General features: G+C 40.3%; 1 pseudogene; it reads right to left on the reverse strand.

Annotated features, from left to right (window-relative positions):
- Positions 1-1,882: 1,882 nt before the first annotated feature.
- On the reverse strand, positions 1,883-15,571 carry LOC101705429 (zinc finger and BTB domain-containing protein 44 pseudogene; annotated as a pseudogene).
- Positions 15,572-16,549: the final 978 nt, after the last annotated feature.

The following is a 16,549-nucleotide window of genomic DNA, read 5'->3' on the forward strand; positions in this document are numbered from 1 at the left end:
GGATTTAGCTCAGTGGTTCTGACGCCTGCCTTGCATGCGCAAGGTCCTGAGTTTGATCCCCGGTACAAAATAAAAAAAATTTTAAGATCGTTCATTCATCAAGTAGTAATTTTCTCTATGTGATATACTAGTACAGAATTACCATTATATCAAATAGTAACCTATTTTTAGGGATTACAAAGCTAAAAGAGTCTAAAGCATGATCTGAGAATCTTCTAAATAAAACCCATTAAGGAGTAAGGATATAGCTCAGGGATAGAATGCTTGTCTAGTACACATGAGGCCCTGGGTTTGATCCCCAGTACCAGAAGCTAAATAAAACCAAACAAGGCACTAGACTAACAGGCTTCCATTTAAATTAAGAGAATAAAATAAGAGAAAAAAAAATAAAAGTGAGAGGTTTAATACAACTTCCAAAGGCTCCTTGGGAAGCACTACAGACTGGGAGAATCCAGCTCAGTAATTACATATAACTGGGTTACCAATGATTAAGTCTATCAGATGGATTGACGAGGTCATCCCATCTGGTAAAAAAAAAAAATTTTTTTTTTTTTGGTGGTACCGGGGACCCAAATCGGGCCCTTGCACTTGCGAGGCAGGCAGCAGAACCACTGAGCTAAATCCCCGGCCCCAGCGGTAAAATATTTTAACAAAATGGAATTTGTTTGTTGGTTTTCAAACCAAAGGGCATGCATCCTAATATGGAATCTAGTGGCTTTAAGCCAGAATGGTTGCTTAAATTTTAAAATACAAGACAATGAGGCTATTTAAACATTTCAGTATTACTTTGTCTTACTTAAAAAAAACTTAAACTTAGGGCAGGGGATTTAGCTCAGTGGTTCCGCTGCCTGCCTTGCAAGCGCAAGGACCCAAGTTCGATCTCCGGTACCAAAAAAAACAAAAACAAAAAAAAACCCCAAAGCTTAAACTTAAAAAAAGCCTGGCAATGTAAATAAATGTGTAATTACTTGAAATAAGAATTTAAAACCAATATTAATTATTTTGGGGGGAATTAGTAGAATTATTGACATGCTAACTGCTTCCACTGTTAGAATATAACCTTAGAAATGAAAAGAATGACTGGAGGAGCTATAATATCCAGTATTAAGGTGAACATATTTGCTTACTTTTTTTTTTGCTTACTTCTAAGTTATATCTATTTAGTAGTTTAAAAATTGAAAAAAAACTTTTCTAATATAAAATCCTGGGACTTAAAAAGGTAATTTTTCTTGTATTCTAAAATTTAAATATCACAAAGTTACCCTCTTGGGCCTTAAGAATAATAGCTGTGCTTAAATATTTTAAACTGGAATATTTTTATGTTTAGTTATACTGAAAATCTTCATGGATGAGATAATGCAACTGGCTTTCATCTTTGCAATGTTTTCCATATGTCCTGGTAAAAATCATACATTCAGGGATCTCTCTATATATATTTTTTTTATTCTTTGAGACAGAATCTGACTATGTACCACAGGCTGGCCTCAAACTTGTGGCAATCCTCCTGCATCAGCCTCCCCAGAACTGGGATTACAGGGATGCACCAGCATACCTGATGTCATCCCTCTTTTAAATGAATTTTAAATAAGTTTAAATAATACTTTACATATAATTACCCCCTTCCAGTTTTGTTTTCTTAAATGGACCTATAAACAAAACATCCTCTAATCATGCATCAAGAAAAATGTAGAGCCTCCCTGAAATAGAAAAAGGCCTCTACCATTTCATGTTAAATACTGAACAGTTACCTATATTGATAAGATTTGGGCAGTAACTAACTAGATATGCACTTTCACAGTATATTGAAATTTCCTTTAAAACCTGGAAATCTGTACAGTTTGTAATTACCAATGAAAATATAGAGTTTCCATCTGGGAAAGAATATTCAGGGATAAATAATCCTTCATTGTGAGAATATAGTCAGAATACCTTAGAGCTACCAGCTGCCTGGGGCTCTCTTAATGTACAATTCTCAGGATAGGGGATGTGCTGAAACACTTTTGATTGGTAAATCTATCAATGATTCTTACACATTTCTTTATTTGTATTTCTTCCCTTTTTTTAATAACTTAGTACAAAGAGCAATAGTGATTCCTATTCTTTGACTTGCTAACATAGAATTTTCAGATTAATCTTAAGATTGATTTGCTGAGTATCTTCCCGAAAGAATTAAAAGAATCATACCACAGAGATATATGTGCACCCATATTTATACTGGCACAGTTTGTAATAGCTAAAGCTTGGAAACAGCCCAAATCCCCATCAACTGGAGACTGGATAAAGATGTGAGGTGTTTTTATATATAAAATGGAGTAGTACTCAGTCATAAAGAAGGAAAAACTAGAGACATTTATAGCTAAGTGAATGTACATTGAGGTAGTACTCTTCAGTGAAATAAATAGGATACACATGTGTAAATATCAAATAGTAAACTTAATGGGAAAAAAGATTGATTTATAGTTCCAGTTGAGACATAGCAGTCTGTTGCACAAAGTAATTTAATCCTACTGGTAAAGCATCATAAATTGTAGAAGCTCATTAAAACATAAATGTTGATTTTTCCAAAGGTAATACACTTATGCTTGGGATAAAAAAGAAACCAGGTTTGTAAGTGAAATACAGAACTGGAAATAAGGGCTAAGGGTGAAATGGGTAAAAAACAGATTCAGAGTAAAGCACAAAATTGGAAATAGGGCTGGGGGCGTAGTTGAGTGCATGTTTAGCATGTAACAAGACCCTGGGTTCAATCCCCAATACAAAGAAGGAGAAGGACAAGGAGGGGGGAGGGGAGGGGAGGGGGTGGAGGAAATAACAGCAGAGTATAAGCAGAGACAGAAAGAACATTCATCTAAACAACATCATGTTATTGTATCTTTACAGAAGCGATCTCTCAATTAAGTAAAATAAAACATCATTTTCAGGGCTTACAAAGTGAAAAGGGAGATTCTTTCCCAAACCCTTTCTTGCTTAAAAAAATTAAATTAAATTAAAATGTACTAGACCAAGCTGGACATGGTGGCACATGCCTGTAATCCCTCAGGAGGCTGAGGCAGGAGGATCACCTTGAGCTCAAGGTCACCCTGGGCTACATAGTGAGTTCAAGGCCAGCCTGAACCTCAGAGTGAGACCCTGTCTCAAAAAAAAAAAAAAAAAGTACAAGACCAAGCACAGGCAATGTCCAAAAAAATGAAGCCAACACAAAAGTACTTAATAGTTATAGACGACAGCTCTGACTTTGGGGGAATCCTCTGGTGGCTTCAGCACAAGCACTGTTGGCTGCTCTGCACCTTTTCTTCCTTTTCTGCCAGCCCAGCAAGAGATCCCAAGGGGAAAGTGCTTTCAGAATTCTAGGTGGAGGAATTACAGGCATTTTCACCTGGGTAGTGACATTACAGGCGTTTGAACAGAGGAGTTGCTTTCAAAACCATGTTCTCCAGCCCGGGATTTAGCTCAGTGGTTCTACCTCCTGCCTCGCAAGTGCAATGGACCTGAGTTCGATCCCCAGTACCAAAGGAAAAAAAAAAACTCCATCATCGAAACCATGTTCTCCAAGATCATACTGAACAAGGGCTTCTTCTTGCTTTTGGTTTAAGTAGTCCGGTACTAAGAAATCACTGCTCTGGAAGTAGTTTGCTAGCTCTGACGCTTTGTGGTTCATACTCCTCAGGTGCACCATTAAATTTCCAGAGTTGGTGAACATGATGCCACATGTTTTGCACTTGTAAATCCAAGGCCTGCAGATAACATGCTGTGAAACCCTCATATGGAGTATAAACAGTTCCCTGAAGGAAGTGAAAGTGGCACTACATATCTGGCACCAGAAACAGTATTTTCCTTCATACTTTAGGCAACACATCTTTAGCGAGTAAGCACTGGCGAACTTTTCCCCACAGTGGTCACACTGAAACAGTTTAATTCCTGAGTGGATGAGCACATGCTGCTTTAGGTGCTGAATATGGGCGAATCATACCCCACAGGTTGGACACTGAAAAGGTCCATCTGGGCCATTTGGACTTGGTCATTCTGCACTGCTGGTAGAAGGAGCCATGTGGAGTTAGTAAAGATACTGAATATTTTCCAGTGGATCATCGTCATCTGGATGAGCATGAGTGCTAGAAGTGCTTTGAAGTGTAGGCAACCCCTCAGTAACACCTTCATCTACTGAGGCTATAGAGGAAGACTGGACTAATTCGAAGGTCCTCTTGGACTTGTTCACTTCCTGGTACTATCTGTTGATGACAGTGAACTCTGAGACACACTGACAGGCTGGGATACTTCCTCGTGGACCTCCTCATCACTCAGCCTTTCTACTTTGACTCGGATATCTTCTTCAGTGCCCTGAGGCAAGGCAGCTTTTTTGTGCTCTCATAAGTCCCGCAGTCATTCTTCTACCTGCTTCAGATGGGCCAGGTAATTCTAAAGTCCGAGTGTTCTCTGCTTAGCTTTCTCAGGCTGAATCCTTTGATCAATTTCAAAAGAAAAAGTCCAAGGAAAAATTAAAGAAGAATCAACTGGGGCTGGGGATGTAGCTCAGTGGCACCGCTTCTGCCTGGCAAGTGCATTGTCCTGAATTTGAGCCCCAGTACTCCCCCCAAAAAAAACCAAAAAAGAAGAAGAATCAACTGGTTGATTTCTATTTTCTGTGTAAGAAGCTGAAGAATTCAATACCTGGGGTGAACTGGTTTATTCACTACCCTTTACAAGACTCTCAGGAGACATAACAATGTAGCTTGTGCGCTTTTTCTGAGATTTTCTGCAGACAGGAATGGTTCTTTCCACCACACTGCACTCTGAAGATACTGGAGAAATGCTTCCATCTCAAGGAGTAAAATTGCAGTTAGAATTATTTTCTTGTCCAGCATCTAGACTCTTTTCTGGCTGGCTATTAGGTGTATTCCATAAATACCTGATTTCATGAACTCTGAGCAGGTGCTAACAACACTACACATTTGCATATAGCTGGCTGCAGCTAGAACATCAGTAATGTTTTCTGTGTTAATTGACAGAGTGGCGGTATAAGCATATTCTAAAAACAGTGTAAAACCAGTCATGGTAACATGATGCAGATCCAACACACTCTTATTCTCATCCTCTGCTTGGCCTACAAGTTTGGTTCGCAAGAAATCACAACAAGGGGCCAGGGATTTAGCTCAGTGGTGCTATGCCTGCCTTGAAAGCTCAAGGTCCTGAGTTTGATCCCCGATAGTGGGAAAAAAAGAAAGAAATCACTGCAAGCTGCTAGTACCACCTTATGTGCCTGGATGATTTTATCCTGGACACAAATAGTGATATCACAGAAATGTCTGTCATTTTGCAACATATTTAGTTTTCCAAGCATTTCCTGACTATGAGAAAAGGAGCCATGAGTAAATGTTTTCACACCCATCTTTTCCTTGCTCTTCTACAGATGCTCTTCAAGGATGTAAATGATCTGAAATGTCTTTGATTGGGATCACGTGGTTCAGGGAGGAAGCATGCCTTCAGAGCAAGTGACAGTCATAATCCAGGGGCCATCTGCAGATGGGCAACGGGAGGTGGGCACAGGGCCCAGAAGCCTGCTGCTCCTCCTCCTAGCCAGGCTAAGGTGCCGACAGGTGGGGGACAGGGGGCAGGGAGAGGGCTCATGGCTGCTCCATTTCCCCAGGGACAGGGGTGGGGGTGGGGGGTATCACCAGCCACTGCACCTAGGCTGGTGGGCAGCCAGGGGCTGGGGCATGGCAGGCTGTTATTGGTTGATTTCTTTTTTTTTTCCCCCTTAAATTCTCTTATTGGTACCTTTTAGATATACTATACATTTATATTCATCATTGGGATCTTGTACCTTTACATGATGTATCTTGGTTCTTATTTTTTTTCCATTCCCCTGCCCTCCCTTCAACCCCTCCACTCCTCCCAATTCACAAAGGCTTTGTTTCCATTTTTTTTCTCATATTTTTTTCCTTTCCCTTCATTCCTTTCCCCTATGCCTCCCACTTCCCCTACCCCTTTGGACCTTTTCTTCCTATTTCACATTATCAATTATTCATTTTAATCCTTATTTACACTTTCAGTTTCTCACACCAGAGAAACTTTTCGGTATTTACACATGTGTCCTATTTATTTCACTTAAGAGTATGTCCTCAGGGGCCGAGGATTTAGCTCACCAGTTTCACTGCCTGCTGTGCAAGCGCAAGGACCCAAGTTCTATCCCTGGTACCAAAAAAAAAGAGGATGTCCTCAATGTGTATCCATTTATCTATAAATGTCTCTAATTTCTCATTCTTTATGGCTGAGTAGTACTCCATTTTATAAAAATACCACATCTTTATCCAGTTTCCAGTTGATGGGCACTTTGGCTGTTTCCAAGCTTTAGCTATTACACAGTGTGCTGCTATAAACATGGGTGAGCATGTATCACTGTGGTATGATTCTTTTAATTCTCTTGGGAAGATACCCAGTAGGAGAATAGCTGGGTCAAATGGGACCTCTAATCCTAGTTCTTTGAGGTATCTCCATACTGATTTCCTCAGTGATTGCACCAGTCTACACTCCCACCAATAGTGGAGAAGGGCTCCTTTTTCCCCACAGCCCTGCCAACATTTGTTATTGGTTGATTTCTTGATGATAGCCATTCTTTCAGTAGCGAAATGGAATCTCACCGTTGTTTTAATTTGCATTTCTCAGATACCCAGTTGTAGAAACCAGCCTGTGACCTCAAATCTGATCAAGGGGTGATGAAGATGAAAAATAAAGAGACACAGGGCCAGGGATTTAGCTCAGTGGTTTCGCCACCTGCTGTGCAAACACAAGGACCCGAGTTCAATCCCCAGTACCAAAATAATAATAATAATAATAATAATAATAATAACGACAACAATAAATAAAGAGACACAAACAGGTTAAAATCTGGGAGATCAGGGGACTAATGTCTCCCTTCGAAATAGAGCTCCAAATGACTGGTGCACTTTGGCTTTATTCAGATGTAGAAGCAATTAGGGTTCCACAGGACTCATTTGTCTCCCACTTTCCACAGTACTTCTCTGGGTAAACAACTTAACCTCAGGTGCATGCCCTCTTTCTTCTCAGTGCTCACCGAGGAGGCCAATTAGGCCTAATTCTTCCCATCTATTCTCTTATAACCAGTGATGTTGAACTTTTTTTTTGGTACCAGGGATCGAACTCCCCCAGTGAAGCCACTGAGCTAAATCCTGATGTTGAACATTTTTTCATGTATTTATTTCCTGTTTGTACTTCTTCATCTGAGAAGTGTCTATTCATTTCTATCCATTTTTGGATTGAGTCTTTAAATTTGGGAGGTTTGATTTTTTTTGAGTTCTTTGTATATCGTAGATATTAGTCCTTTGTCTGAGGAGTAGCTGGTAAAAAATTTTCCCCATTTTTTGGGTTGTCTCCACTCTGGTTTCTTTTGCTGTGCATAGTTTTGTATTTAAGAAGTTGAGCAGATGTTACTGAGATCCCTTATCCACTCACCCTCTTACACACATGCAGTTTCCTTTAGTACTAACATTTTATATTAAGTTTACATTTTATATTCATTTATTACAATTAGTGGTCCATTACTAAGGTGGTTCAGATTTTTTTCCCTAATGTTCTTTCTCTGTTCCAAGATCACATCCAGGATAGCACATTACATTTAGTTGTGTTCTTAGCCTCCTCTTGCTTGTGACACTTGTGCGTTTGTTTTTTGTTGTGGTGGTGGTGGTACCGGGTATCGAACTCTGGTCCTTGAGTTTGCATGGCAGGCGGCGGAACCGCTGAGCTAAATCCCCGGCCTGTGCATTTGTTTTTTTAAAACACAATTACTTTTTCTTATACAAGAACAAATATTTGGCCTAACTATGCACCTCAAAGTCCTAGAAAAACAAGAACAATCCAAACTCAAAGCTAGTATAAGAAAGGAAGTTATAAAGATTAGTGCAGAAATCAATGAATTGAAACCAAAAAAATCAATGAACTATAGAGCTGGTTCTTCGAAAGAATAAACAAAATAGACAAATTCTTATTCTTCAATCTTACCAAAAAAGACCCAAATAAATGCAATTAAAAATGAAACAGAGGGCCAGGGATTTAGCTCAGTAGTTCCGCCACCTGCCTTGTAAGCACAAGGACCCGAGTTCGATCTCCAGTACCAAAAAAAATCAGGATTGTAAACAACTACTTCACAAACCTGTACACCAATAAATTGTACAATTTAGAAGAAATTGATAGATTCTTAGATACAGATGAATTACCAAAACTGAACCAACAAGATTTAAAATCTTGAATAATCCAATAATAGGCAATAATATTGAAGCAGTAATAAAAAACCTACCAACTAAGAAAAGCCCAGGTCCAGATGGATTTATTGCTAAATTCTACAAAAATGTCAAGAAGGATCTAACATCAATCAAGCTCTTTAATGAAATTGAAAGGGAAGTAATACTCCCAAAATCATTCCTGGAAGCTAGCATTACCCTGATTCTAAAACCAGATAAAGATCCAATAAAAAAATAGAACTATATAGACAAATCTCTTTAATGAATATAAATGTAAAAATCCTCAACAAGATACTGGCAAACAGAATGTAACAAAATATCAAAAAGATTCATGATCAGGACCAGGCATTTAGCTCAGTGGTACCACATCTACCTCACAAATGCAAGGTCCTGAATTTGATCCTTGGTACCAAAAAAGAAAGATTCCTGACCAAGAAGACTTCACCCCAGGGATCAAAGGATGGTTCAATATATGCAAATCAATAAATATAATGCATCATAAAACAGAAGCAAGGACAAAAATCACATGATCATCTCATCAGACGTGGAAAAAGCCTCTGACAAAATCCAACATCCTTTCATGATAAAAACACTGAAGGGGCCGGGGATTTAGCTCAGTGTTTTCACTGCCTGCTGCACAAGCACAAGGACCCGAGTTCTATCCCCAGTACCAAACAAAACAAAACAAATCAATCTGATAAGAGCCATTTATGACAAACCTACTGCCAACATTATATTAAATGGGTAAAAAACCCAAAACGTTTTCCTTCTAAAATCAGAAACAGACAAGAATGTCCACTATCAGCACTCCTGTTCAACATAGTACTTGAGACATTAACCAGAGCAATCAGGCAGGAAAAAGAAATAAAGGGGATATGTATAGGAAAGGAAGAAGTCAAATTTTATTTACAGACGATATGATCCTCTACACAGAAGACCCTAAAAGAATCCATCAAAAGACTCCTACAATTAATAACCAAATTCAACAATGTAGCAGGATACAAAATTAACATACAAATTAATAGTGTTCATGTACACCAATAATGAACCCACGGAGAAAGAAATTAGGAAAAAATACCATTAACGATAGCACCAAGAAAAATTAAATACCTAGGATTTAACTTAATTAAGGAAGTGAAAGACTTCTACAATAAAAACTGCAATGCTCTGAAAAAGGAAATAGAAAAGAACATCAGAAAATGGAAAGATGTTCCCTTTTCCTGGATAAGGAGAACCAATATAGTCCAAATAGACATACTTCTAAAATTGATATACAGATTTAATGCAATCTCAATTAAAATACCAATAGCATTCTTCACAAAGCTGGAAAAAATAATCCTAAAATTCATATGGACCCAGAAGAGACCCAGAATAGCAAAAGCAATCCTGGGTAACAGAAGCAAAGCAAGAGGCATCACAATCCTAGAACTGAAGTTATATTACAAAGGCACAGTGATAAAAACCAGCATAGTCCTGGCACAAAAACAGACATGTGGATCAGTGAAACAGAATAAAGGATGTAGAAACAACCTCAAACTTGTTCAACTATTTGATCTTTGACAAAGGGACTAAAACCATACGCTGAATGAAAAATAGCCTCTTTAATAAATGGTGCTGGGAAAACTGGCTACTCACATGCACAAGATTCAATTTAGACCCATATCTTTCACAACATACTAAACTAAAATCAAAATGGATCAGAAAACTACTTAACCTTCTGGAAGACAAGATAGGTAAAATTCTGAAAGTCATAAGAAAATGTGTTATGTATATGTACCAACTCCTCAAAAGGAATGTAAACAGTATGTATTGCAAATTATTAATAAAAAAAGATTGAGAAAAAAGAACAAACGTGGATGTGTTCATTTACCTTGTAACTGGATCAAACACACACAGTGAACAAGAGAGAGGAATAGGTGAGCATAGTGCGTGCCTATAAACTCAGCTCCTAGGAAGGCCAAGACAGAAGGATTGTAAGTTCAAGGCCAGCCTGAGCAACTTAGTGAGATCCTGTCTGAAAATAAAAATTTTAAAGGGATAGAGATGTAACTCAGTGGTCGAGCACTTGCTATGAGTATAAAGCCCTAGTTTCAATCTCCAGTATCAATAAATAAGGATGGGGGGAATGAATGTCTTAGTGATTGGTTATACGGATATCACAATAGTAAAGGAGCGTCCGAGAACTATAAAAATAGAGCCCTTGCCTAATTCCACCAGGGGAGGTGTGTCTGAAGCAGATGGCGAACACCAGATTTCTGATAGGCACATGAGGCATCCAACTTCAGAGGGCGCAAGCAGTTTCTCCAAGAGCTGACATCTCATGACCCTGGCCATGGAAAGGGGTTTTAGCAAGTTGGTCTTGATTCAGACTGGCTTTGGGAAAAGGGCCTGGAGGTGAGTCTTCTTAAGAGAAAATTGTTCTCCACTTCATTTACCTCTCCAAAGGTGAAAAATAACTTGTATTTTCTATACCTAGTTTACCTTCTTCATACTTTCTCTTTTTATTCACTCACACAGCAAATTTATTAAGTACTTGCTATGTTCTGGGGCCTGTTCTATGTTCAAGGGTTACATAGCGTGCACAGGAAGAAGTAGCAAAGGATTCCTTTATAACAGCCTTTTAAGACAGGCCTGGGAGAATATGCCTCTAATTTCAGCACATGAGAGGCTGGGGCAGGACGACTGCAAGTTCAAATGAGTGATAGAACACCCCTTCAGTTCAATCCCCAGTACTGGGGGAAAACAAAACATCCAGCCGGATGTGGTGATGCACGCCTGTAATCCCAGCACTCAGAAGGCTGAGGCAGAAGGCTTGCTGTCTCAAAAACAAAAACAAAAAAACCAGCATTTTAGGTGTTATGAGGACTCTTGGGGGGAAAATATACAGTCTGGTAAGGGGAAGGGACACACACACACACACCCCCACCCCACCCCAATTAACCAATAAGTGCCATATTGCTAACTCCACAGGAGACTCTTATTTAACGTGATTGATTGGCCCAGTCTTTCCTGGTGAGCGCCTTTTCTTTTTGGGCTCCAGGTTCCCAAGCCTACCGTGTGCCTGTCCCACCTCCTGTCCTGCACAGCAAGTGCCGAGCTCTGCCCTGACACGGCCCCTCCCTTGCCCCGCTGGTCCTGGGCGCCACACAGCCGCACCTGTGCAGCGCCTGACCCTCCTGACTTCTTCCTGCACACCATGGCATCCTAAACTGAACATGGCTAATGCTGAACTTTTTCCTTGGCCTCCCAAATCTCTGGCCTCTATCTTTGCCTTCACTAGATAAATGGCACTTCTGTTGGTGTGATTGCTCAGGGTTAAAACCTAGGAGCTAACCCAGCCTCCTCGCTCTCCAAGTCCACACCCAGTCCTTTAGCAAGTCCTGTTCCCCCCTCCTCCCCCTACTTTTTTTTTGGTACCAGGGATCAAACTCGAGCCCTTGAGCTTTTGAGGCAGGCGGCAGAACCACTGAGCTAGATCCCCAGCCCTCACCCTACTTTTTTGAGACAGAGATCTCACTAGATTGCCCAGGCTGGTCTCAAACTCCCAGATTCAAGTGATCCTCCACCTCGGCTTCCCGATCCACACCTGCCCCAGGTAACTGTGAACCTGGCCACCTCCGCACCCTCCCCACAGCACTGAAACCCCTGCAAGAAGGCAGGCCGGTGGTGTGAGGAGACAGTCATGAGAGGACACTGTAGATACCTGGAAGAGTGTGTTTCAAAGAAAATGTCACAGAAAGATCAAGTTCCCTCTGCACCAGGAAGCAACATGTCAAGCATTTGCAGGGCACAGCATGTTAGGCTAGAGGCCACTGCCCTTGCAATCAATGATTTGTTTGGCAAGTCTTCAGTGACTCACTGATCTGGAATTTACTTCAAATATGGCATGAGGTGAGATCAAAATATCCTTCTTTCCCTCTAAATTGTAAACTGAATTTTACAAACCACAGCTTCACAAGATTTCCTTTTTTGTGTGTGTGGTACTATAGAACCTAGGCCTTTTCACTGAGCGACATCCCCAGCCCTTATCTTATTTTATTAGTTTATTTTGAGACAGGGTCTCACTATGTAATTCAGGCTGCCCTTGAACTCACTATGTAGTCCCACCTGGCCTTAAATTCACAGCAATTCTCCTGCCTCAGTCTCCTGAGTGCTGGGATTACAGTGTGCACCACCAAACCCAGCTTCTCCTTCCATTTCTCAGCCTCTCTTTATCAGCTCAGAGATCCTAATCTCTAGGCTGTGCTCTGTGAAGGAGGCCTCAATATTTATTTGACACATTCATCTGTTTATTTTCCTAGAGTTTTCTTTTTATATTATTTTAAATGTCACTTTTTAAAAGATACTAAAATATGCACAACCCATTATGAATCAGTGCACAGTTCAGGGACCTTAAGTACGATGACCCTGTTGCATAACTGTCTCCCCTATTTCTGGAGTTGTCATCATCCCAAACAGAAACTCTGCACCCATTAGGCACTGACTCACATTTCTTCCTCCCCAGCCCCCCACAGCCTCTTTGCTGCTCCACCCTTTATGGCGGCATATTCTACCGCATGCAAGAGGAATCATTTGTTATTTGTGCTTTTACATCTGGCTCATTTCCCTTAACATAATGGCCTCAAAGTTTACCCACGCTTCAGCAAGTGGAAGAATGTCATTCATTTTTTTGTGTTGTTTTATTGTGGTAAAACACACATAACCAAATTTCCCATCATAACTATTTGCAAGTGTATAATTCTATGGCATTAATTACATTCACAATGATGTTATGCAACCATCCCATCTATTTCCAAAGCTTTTCCATCACCCCAAACAGAAACTCTGCAATCATTAAGCAATTCTACATTTTCTCTCCCACTCCCCACCACACCACCATAGTTGGTACTAACCTAGTTTCTGTCTACAAATTTGTGTATTCTATGCATCTCACATAAGTGGAATCATAAAATATTTGTCCTTTTGTGTCTGGCTAGTTTCATTTAGCATAATGTCTCCAAGGTCCATCCATGTTGTGGTAGGTACCAGAAATTCAGTACTGTTTTTTTCCAGTGCTGGGGATTGAACCTAGTGCCTCACACATACTAGGCAATGTGTTATACCACTGAGCTACGTCCCCAGGGTCTGATAAAGTCACTGAAATGCCCAGGCAGGGCTCAAACTTGTGATTCTCCCGCTTCAGGCTCCCAGAGTGCTGGGATTACAGACCTGCGCCACCATGCCAAGCTTATTGGTTGTTTTTTTGTTTGTTTGAGGTTTTTTTTGTTTTGTTTTGTTTTTAACTCTCGACAGTGTTCCTTGATATACAAAAGTTTTTCTTTTCTTTTCTTCAATATAACTTAAGGCATAATTTTTTTTTCCAGTAGGGTTGAACTCAGGACCTTGCACTTGTGGGGCAGGCACAGTGCCACTGAGCTACATCCCTGGTCCCATAATTTTTTTTTTTTTTTTTTTTTTTTTGGTACCGGGGATTGAACTTGGGTCCTTGCGCTTGGGAGGCAGGCGCCAGAACCACTGAGCTAAATTCCCGGCCCCATAATTTTATTTTTTAATCTTTTAGTTTACCTGTGTGCAGTATGTAATATTTCTATTCCTCATGTGGAGCTGGCACATGTACATAACACATCTTAATGCCCTTTTTTATTCTCTTTCCCTTCCCTACCTCCTCCTTTTCCCATCCCTTTCCTTTTTTTTTGGTATATTTACAGTACATAATGTTTACATTCCCTGTTTTATTTATTTATTTATGGTTCAGGGATAAAACTCAGGACTTTGCGCTTGTGAGGCAGGCGGTGGCACCACTGAGCTACATCCCCAGCCCCTTTGTTTTATTTATTTATTTTGGAGGGGGGTAGGTACCAAGGATCAAACTCGGGATCTTGCCCTTTTGAGACAGGCAGCGGAACCACTGAGCTAAATCCCCGGGTCCCCCTCGTTTTACTTTAATGAAGTCAAATTAATGTATTTTCCTTTCATTACGTGTTTTGTATCATATGAAATCATTACCTTCTTCAAGATTATGAGGATTTTCACCTATATTTTCTTTGAAGAGTTTTACATTCAATTTAGCTCTTAAATTTAAGCTTTTGTTCCATCTTGAGTTAATTTTGTATATGATGTAGGTAAAGGTCCAAATTCATTCTTTCTTTTTTCCTATGCTGGATATTGAACCTAGGGCCTTGCACATGCTAAGGATTGTTCTCCCACTGAGCTCTCAACTTCATTCTTTTGTAGGTGGATATCCTGTTTCCCGGTACTATTTATTTATTTTATTTATTTTTACTTTTAAAAAGTTAGTTATTTTTGAGACAGCATCTTGCCATGTAGTTCAGGCTGGCCTTGAACTCACTCTATAGTCCAAGCTGGCCTCAAACTTGTGGCAATCCTCCTGTCTCAGACTCTTGTGAGACTTTTTGGTTTTTTGTGGTGTGATTTCCCTATGTTGTACAGCTTGTTTTTGAATTCCTGGATTCAAGCAATCTTCCCGACTCAGTCTCTCAAGTAGCTGGCACCATGGGTGTGTACCTCTATCTGGATCTAAACTATTTTTTGTTTTGTTTTGTTTTGGTGCTGGTATTGAACCCAGGGCCTCATACATGCTAGGCAAGCACTTTACCACTGAGCTACATCTCCAGCTTGTTTTGTTTTTTGTGGTACTGAGGATTGAACCCAAGGTCTCTACATCCTCAGCCCATTATTTTATTATCATCATTATTATTACTAGTATTATTTTGAGACAGGGCCTCACTAAGTTGTCCACTAAGGATAGGCTTGAACTTGTGATCCTTCTGCCTCAACCTCCCAGAGTGCTAAGACTATAGGTATGCACCTATAGGTTTTGCTAGATATAAAAGTTTTGGCTGTCATTTTTTTCCTTCAGAATTTTAAATATGTCATTCCTATACCTTCAGGCCTCTTTACCTAGTTTCTGAAAAGAAATCAGTGGTTAGTCTTATTTAGAATTCCAGTATATAACAAGTAACTTATTTCCTGTTGCTTTCAATTTTTTTTCTTTGAGTTTTGACAATTTCAGTTTGACATTAATGTGTCTCAATTCTTCAAGTTTATCCTGTGTGGAGTTCTGTGATCAGATTTTTGGATATATATATATTCACAACTTTCATCACATTTGGTATTTAGCCATTATTTGTTTTCTCAATTCAAGTTTAGTATGACAATGGGGTGTGCCCCACAACTTCTGTATCACACCCCTCCTATGGCCTGCCCTACAACACAGCTCAGCCATCATCACCACAGTGAAAACAGACAGCCTCCTCTGTCCCTACGGGAGAGGCCTAACCTGTGCCGCACTGCATTTTGGCTGAATCTGAGGTCTTGTGTTTTAAGCAGGAAAAACAGTGCAAAAGAGGTTTGTTCTCAGGGCTACCCACTGCAGTCTAGGACTAGCTTCTTGGAGAAATATTTTTTGTTCTTTTGGACATCAGGCCTGGTGTTAGCACATTTCCTCAGGTTTGTCAGTGAACTGGAAGCCCTGAACTAGTCTCAGAGCCTCACCCACACAGCAGCCATAGGAAGGTCATTTGCCCTGACCTTCAGAAGGGCACCATTATCATCAATGATGGAGAAGGCCCTGAACCAGATGCCTTCTTTAAGATTGCATGATCCTAGCAGGGCATGGTGACACATGCCTATAATCCCAGCATTTTGGGGATATAGCTCAGTGCAAAGTCCTGGATTCAATCCCCAATACCACAACAAGTAGGTAAATTAATTAATAATAAAAAATAAAAACCAAGCATGGTGGCACATGCCTGTAATCCCAGCACTCTGGAGACTGAGGCAGGAGGATTGCCATGAGTTCAAAGCCAACCTGGGCTACACAGTGAGTTCAAGGCCAGCCTGAACTACATAGTGAGACCCTGTCTCAAAAAAAAAATTAAATAACTAAATAAGTGAATAAATACATAAATAGAGCTGGGCATGGTGGCACACACTTGTAATGCCAGCTCTCAGGAGGGTGAGGCAGGGGGATGGTTGAGCTCAGGGACAGCCTGGACTATATAGCAAGACCCTGTCTCAAAACAACACATTTTTTTAAAACTAGCTGGGCATGCTGGCATATACCTGTAGTCCCAGCACTCAGGAGGCTGAGGCAGTAGAATCATCATGAGTTCAAGGCCAGCCTGGGCTACATAGTGAGTTCAAAACTAGCCTGAACTATGGGGCCAGGGATATAGCTTAGTGGCACTGAGGCTGCCTTGCAAGCACAAGGTCCTGAGTTTGATCCTTGGTACCACAAAAAAAAAACCTAGCCTGAACTATATAGTGAGACC

Source organism: Heterocephalus glaber, unplaced genomic scaffold (assembly GCF_053883595.1).
Source record: "Heterocephalus glaber isolate CG9 unplaced genomic scaffold, H.glaber_assembly_v1.0 deba00001504, whole genome shotgun sequence".
Classification (NCBI taxonomy): domain Eukaryota; kingdom Metazoa; phylum Chordata; class Mammalia; order Rodentia; family Bathyergidae; genus Heterocephalus; species Heterocephalus glaber.